Raw genomic sequence first — 7,310 nt, 5'->3', positions numbered from 1 at the left:
GATCCAGACACACCATCCGAATTATAATCATTTAACATTTTGTGTACTCTAAGAAAAACAGCTAATTTGTAAAATTTTCACGTTCGAAGATGAGCTAGTCTCCTCGTTTTCTTGTATTTAGAATCCTGGCTCACCTAAGGGTTAATTACTTTTCTTCCTATACTTTCGTTTTAATCCAACGGATTTACAGTAGCATACTCGCCCTGTGGCCAGGTGTCAAAACTACACTAAGAATAATTTGCTCCAATAAGGTCACATATTTATCATATTCAGTTAACCTTCATTTTTCTTTAATAAATTCAGAAATGTTTTAAATTTTTAGTTCATTATTTTATTCTCTTATATAATATTCTAATCTAATTATATTTTTCTCTAACTCCAATATAACTCCAAAAAATTGCTTATATTTCACGAAAAAAAAAATATTTTCTGAACTTGGAACCAAAGACGGCTTCCCTTGGAATTTTATGCTCCAGTTTTATTTTAGAATCCATCTATTATGTGGAGTTTCAAGTAACTTTGCACTGCACATTGTTAAAATCTATTTTTAGACTGCATTGGTCTTCCTCTTCTTGTAGTTCCTTCTCCTATCGGAGGTTGGCTATCATGTCATCAAAGAATCCGCCAATAAGGTACGGATAGCTGCGTCACAGTTATCTGTTATCCGTTATTAATGCAGTGGTTTCTGCATTCTTTTGCCATTGACCAATTTATTGGTTCTTCCGCCTTTGGAGTCAATTTCTCAGCTCCAGGACAAAATATTGTCCTACTACTTACCGACTCATCCGCCCGAAGCCTTTGGTCGATAAGCAGGGGATTGCTTACATCAGTAATCACTCGTTTCCTTATCTGCGTTAGCCATCAATATTGATGTTGCCCAGCTTCTACCACGTGGAGGTGCAGATTCAAATTTTTTCTTCATTGAGATTAAGACCTTTCGGCATTTCCTAGTCTGTAATGATTGAAAATAAAGCAGATTGGACTAGTGTACACAACTATATTCCTGCAGGAATTAAGAAGATAGAAGAGTAAGAAATACCGCTGGACCAGCGGTAAAGGTAATAGGGAAAGATGCTGGAAGTTGAAGGTAAAAAAGTAAGTCAGACTGTATAAGTTTGACTGGTTGAGTTAGACTGTGAGTCAGACAGTGGGGAAGAAGGAAATGCTCGTCTGGGTGTGATGCCGTAATAGGAGCAATGAGGGTCTTCCACGTGTTACCTGGAACGAGACAAGGAGCTTCTTTGCTGACAGTTTGTGGATGGATGAAGTTAGTGCTTCGAAACTGATGCCGCCCTTACAGCGGTTATTCCGCTTTCGGATCGCTAGATAACAGAGGAGGGTCTGGTTTAGCAGAAAGACGTTCGGCGTAGACTTGGCGACGAAAGGGCGTTTTAAAGTACCTCGGGAACTGAGGCCACGGCTACCACGGCTGAGCTACGCAGATAGTTACTGCAAACAATTTCTATGATAAGCTAGAAGATAAAATAGTATCAAAAATCAAGGTTGTATTATTAGAGAAAGATTTAAATGCTTAACAGATAGCAGAGAGGAAAGAGACGACAATTTAAACCAAGGGAAAAATATCTTGGCAAAAGATGGCACATTTTAAAATCAACAAAAAGCTAAAAGCTCTAGAAAGAAACATACTAGCTAAAAGACCTGGTAATTCCTAGTACAGTTAAAATTTTACCACAAAGACAGAAGCTTTCAAACTTTTTTTTTCGATGAAATTATAGACAATTATAGAAATTTTAGGCGATAACTGGAATTCTGTCCATATTGAAAAATTTTATGCCTTTATCGGGTTATTGCTTACTTCCGGATGCTTCAAGGCAAATTTCGAACTAATTTTAGAGCTGTTGAGTACAAAAAACCCAGCGTATCAGAGGCCTGTTTTTCGAGCAACAATGTCCCGTAACAGAACGAAAGAAACTTTTGAAAGATGAACTGCCCACATGCCTGAAGAGAAAAGTATTCGATCAATGCGTCGTCCCAGTGTTGACCTACAGAACAGAAACACTTACCTTAACAAAACTTCGACTACTAACACAGAGAAAAAGAGAGTCACACAACGAAAAATGGAGCTATTGATGTTAGAGCTAACTCTGCGAGGCAAAATAAAAAAAAAAAAACTAGATCAGGAGAAGAACCAAGGTGACTAACGTTATCGAATGGATAGTCAGACTAAAATAAAGATGGGCAGGAAACATAGCTAGAATGACAGATGAGCAATGAATGAGACAAGCAAAGTAAGCACAGACAGATCGAAGAAACAATAAAAGATCGTACTATAGATTCGAAAACTGTGCTTTTGACGTCCCTGAAGGATACAAGAGGTTTGAAGGTAGAATAACACAAACAATCAAAATAAAACTGCAATTATTCAAACTGTAAATTTGCGAATTTTAAAAATTATGTAGTACTCGCTTCGGCGGTACATATACTAAAATTGGAACGATACAGAGAAGATTAGCATGGCCCCTGCGCAAGGATGACACGCAAAATCGTGAAGCGTTCCACATTTTTAAACTAACATGGAAACATCATATTTCAGAAATAAAAAAGTCTTGCCAAAGTGGATTAAACGTAATGAAAACATTATCAAATAAAAAATGGGGAACCGACGAAACCACATTATTAAATATTTATAAGTCACTTGTTAGATCAAAAATAGATTATGGGGCTATTGTATATGACTCGGCTAAAAAACACGTTACCAATCAACTTGAAATCATTCAAAACACAGCACTTCGGATCGCCACAGGTGCATTTAGAACCACACCCGTTAAGAATCTCCAATGTCTTACAGGAGAACCACCTCTTACCCTACGAAGGAAGTATCTAAGCCTTTCGTATGCATCTTCAGTTGCCAGTAACAAATTCCACCCAGTGTTTCGAAATACATTTACGGACCGGTATCTAGAAGCTTATAAAAAAAGTAAGTTCGATCCACCTTTCTATGAAAGAGTCCGAAGAAATTTAAAAGATCTGCAACTGCAAATTCCTGACCTCTATCCTTCAAATCTAAAAACTCCCCCTCCTTGGTTAATCATGATTCCCGAGATTAATACGACACTACTCCAATATCACAAATCAGAGACATCACCAAATGTAATCAGACAGTCATTTTTAAAAGAACTCGAGACTTGCGGGGAAAGTTTTTGCATTTATACAGATGCCTCCAAATCTGCAAACGACGTAGGAGCAGCATTTGTCACTCCATATGCATCCTTCCAATTTAAATTAAGGTCGGCCACCTCTATATACTCAGCAGAGTTATATGCAATATTACAAGCCCTCATTCATATCAAAAGTACAAAACAGTCTTCCTCCGTCATTATCTCAGATTCTCTAAACTCGTTAACAACAATTGATCAACTATTCACTAAGAACCCTATAGCCTTACTTATCAAGAAAGAACTTGCAGCCTTACAAGAAACTGGTTCCGAAGTCAAATTTATATGGGTTCCATCTCACATGGGAATACAAGGTAATGAAAAAGCAGACCTCCAAGCAAGGGAAGCTTACAAAAACGATCATGCTACAATAGTGTCAAAGATTATTTCCAGTGATATAAAACAGTTCGTCAAAGAAAAAGTGATCAGTGCGTGGCAAAATGAGTGGAATTTATCGGAATCTAAACTAAAAGAAATTAAATCGACAGTGAGTCCGTGGCGCCTAGTGAACTTAAAAAGAGCTGATCAAGTCAAAATCTCTCGACTTCGATTAGGTCATACCAACATTACACATAAGTACCTAATGAATAAGGAAGACATTCCAGTGTGTGAATACTGTCAAATCAACATTACTGTTAAACACCTCCTAACAGAATGTGGAAAATATACAGTCAACAGACAAAATAACAATATTTCCAACAATTTAAAAACAGTATTAGGTGAACATTTAAACATCAAAGACTTAATTAATTTTCTTAAAGATACATCTTTATATAATTAATTCTAATGTAAAAACTAATGTCGCTAATGACCCAAGTGGTTGAAGCGACTATTTTCTTTGTAAATAAAAAAAAAAAAAATTATGTAACCGTAAAAACGTTTTCTACATTTATGTTACCATTAAATTAACAATAATTATCATTTTTCCTATAAAAAAAATTAAAAAAATATATCTTGAATGAATGCAAATAAATAACTTTGCTACTAAGAAAATCCTTTTCCTTTAGAAAAAATTTCCATTTCTCTTATATTTTACCCTTTTTTACATTCGCATGTCATTAAATAAAAATGAAAAGAAAACTGTGATGAATAGGGATTCAGCGTTTCGCTTTGTACGCTTTAAATTTTAGTATCGTTCACTTTTTAGTAGGAGGAGATAATATCTCAACGAAGGAATAATTTTTATTCTTATTAATTAAGGATAAAGCGTTTTTTATCCATTCTTACACGCTCGGAATGAACTCGGAACTGATATTATTTCTTTACTTATTCTGAGCGTTTTAAAATATCGTACTTTTAAAAACAATATTCAAATAAAAATAATTATGTTTTTTCCAATTTTTCATCGTCTTTACATATTTCTGGCTATTATCTTCATCAAAGAATACGTTTAAATGTATATCAATAGCTGGAACACATTTTTTCAACTATTACAATAACGTCGCACGTTTTGGTGACTAAGAATCTAGATAAGCTAATTAAGGAGAATTTTTGGAATGAGGTATCGAAAACTGTTTTATTTATAAATATCTTTAATGCTACATTTTTAAAAATTTGGCTTCTGGTAAAAGTTTTTTGTGAGCCCTTTTTTTCCAAAATCAGGTGTTATAAGCCAACTGTACTGCAGCCGTTATATTTTAGAATTCTTAAATCCTGCACCAACTTATTTAATAGATTAGTATCATATACTTTTGGTGTTCTTTGGCGGTAGTCTCAAAAAGGTATTTACTGCTTTTAATCTGTAACGTTAGAACCCCTAATGTATCAATTGCAAAATTGCTACATTAGACGTTATACGAAACACTCCCTGGCTAGCTCACTCAGGACGTGAATATGGCCTACTCTGGAGCAACACGCGCAAACAAGTAAAAAGAAGAAACAATACACAGTTAAATTAACACATGTTTATTAAAATATTAAACAAAAAGGGCAGAAAAATACATGTTTAAATATTATATTGAATTTAAATAAAAATTATTCGACTTCTTGCTACAGTGTTACATTATAGTAAGGAAAAATGCTTGTCACCAAATCCTAGGTTTTATCCTGGTCTTTTCTGCTATGATTGTTAGCAAGCCATGTTGTTAGTTGTGGATTTTCTTGCCCTGGAGTCAACTCTCCTATCGGAATGATAGTGCCATTCTCAGGCCGGTTGGTCTTCTGGATGTTAATATAATTTGACCCGCACCTGAGAAATGTATCCCGGAGGTTGACTAAAATGAAGAAAAACACACCTTGCTTCAGAAACTGGTGAAACCAAAATGAGAGACCTTGCTTGGGGGATGAATAGGTGACCAATCAAATTTAACAAAATTTTATCATTATTCACCCAAGCAAGTCGAGAAACAATTCTTATTTATGTAGCAAATAAGTAAAAGTAAGGATATATAATCTTTTTAAGCAAATGGTAATTACTTTTTACTACTGAAATATTCTAATATTAATTACAAAGCGGATTCGGTAAAAATGACAAGATATATTTATTGAAAAGTTAGATAATTTAGAATTTAGAAACATTTCTATATAGAAATGGTAGTTTGTCAAAAGTTAATTATTATTAAAATCAAAAGATATTATTAAGGATTTAAATTCAATATTTAAAACTGTAAAAATATTCGTAAAACTTTTACATACTATATTAAAGAAACTATATATTTCTTATCGCTAGTTTTTATATAAAATAAAAAAAACATAAGAAATATCCACAAAAATATGTACCTACTTACATATGAGAATCATAAATAATGAGAATTTTCAAAGTTAAAATTATAAAAGATTTTTATACAACAGGTAGAATCAGGAAACCGATAAAATATATTAAACCCTTACCTCCTAATTCAGGAGACGACACAACAATTGGTTATTATACTTTTACAAAAGTCATGAAGAAAATCGACATTTTTAGAAATAAAAGCCATTATATCGACTTTTGTATCGAACGGGAAGGGGGAAATGTCAACAAAAAGGAGTCTTTGTCACTAGCATTAAACTAAACAGAGAATAAAGATGGCACCTCTCGTTCCAAAGTAACAGAAATAGAGATGAAAATAAAATTCATTCTTTAGAAACTTGAGTAAAAGATAAAAATGATGATTATTAAGAAAATAGGAAAGGTAGATACTGAAATATATATATATGTGTAAAGAAGATAGATTTGGACGCCAACTGGTTTTTATACCAAATACCAGTAAAAATGAAAAGAGAATAATGAATCAATTAAGTAACGACATAATTCTGATACAATCTATATCTAAGAAAATATATAGAAAAATAAGAGATACAATGGAGTATATAGAAGAATATGAATTATGACAGAAGATATGAAAATTGGAGAATAGAATTAACGAAATATATTAACATAAGAAAGAAAGCAGGCAATGTAGCAGTTATAACGCTACAAATCTGTTTCTCCCATGAAGTTATTATACTTCCCAATTAAGTCCGGTCTGGATATGTGGATGTATTTTTGTTACTTTTTACTATATTTCTTTACCTGACCAAGCAAATTGACACCAAAACTTGTAGATGCTACAGATACTACATTGTTGTCTTTCCATTTTACACAAATAACCCCATGGTCTTTATCAATAGATGAAGTATAAGAACCTCGTTCCCAGTTTTTCATGGATTTTTCAAGACAAAGGGACATTGCACGTTGGCGATCATTCTAACTATGATGACTTTGTTGATTGCTATATTGAATAGCTGTGTTGAGGTCTTTCTATACCAAGCGCTCAGGTTCGCAAGCCAGGATATTCTTCTTCGTCCTGGGGCCCTCTTTCATTCAATTTTACCCTACAAAATACATTGTAGTAGCTCGTATCGGCCTTGGTTTTTTCATTGTATGTCCCAGGTACTGCAGCTTACAGCCCTTCACGATGTTTACCAAATCCTCGGTTGTGTTCATTCTCCACATTACTTCTTTATTGGTAACTTTGTCTGTCCATGGTATCATCAGGATTTTTCTGTATAACCATAGCTCAAAAGCCTAAATTTTTAATAAAGTTTCCGCCTTCAATGTCCATGTTTCTACTTCGTACAGAAGCACTGAGTACACGTAACATTTAAAGAGCTTTATTTTTGTTTTAAGGGTGAGGTCATGGGTCTTGCATACCGATACTCTGAGATAGCGCG

The 7,310-nt window shown here is 33.9% G+C and overlaps 1 non-coding gene across 1 annotated transcript; it reads left to right on the top strand.

The window, feature by feature from the left end:
- Nucleotides 1-2,419: 2,419 nt before the first annotated feature.
- On the top strand, nt 2,420-2,526 carry LOC140432201 (U6 spliceosomal RNA). The gene has a single exon (XR_011949772.1). It is a non-coding gene; the product is annotated as a U6 spliceosomal RNA (small nuclear RNA).
- Nucleotides 2,527-7,310: the final 4,784 nt, after the last annotated feature.

This window comes from Diabrotica undecimpunctata, unplaced genomic scaffold, assembly GCF_040954645.1.
Source record: "Diabrotica undecimpunctata isolate CICGRU unplaced genomic scaffold, icDiaUnde3 ctg00003213.1, whole genome shotgun sequence".
NCBI classification, from domain to species: Eukaryota; Metazoa; Arthropoda; class Insecta; order Coleoptera; family Chrysomelidae; genus Diabrotica; species Diabrotica undecimpunctata.
Note: the sequence above shows the minus strand (reverse complement) of the source record. Positions and strands in the feature narration are given on the sequence as shown.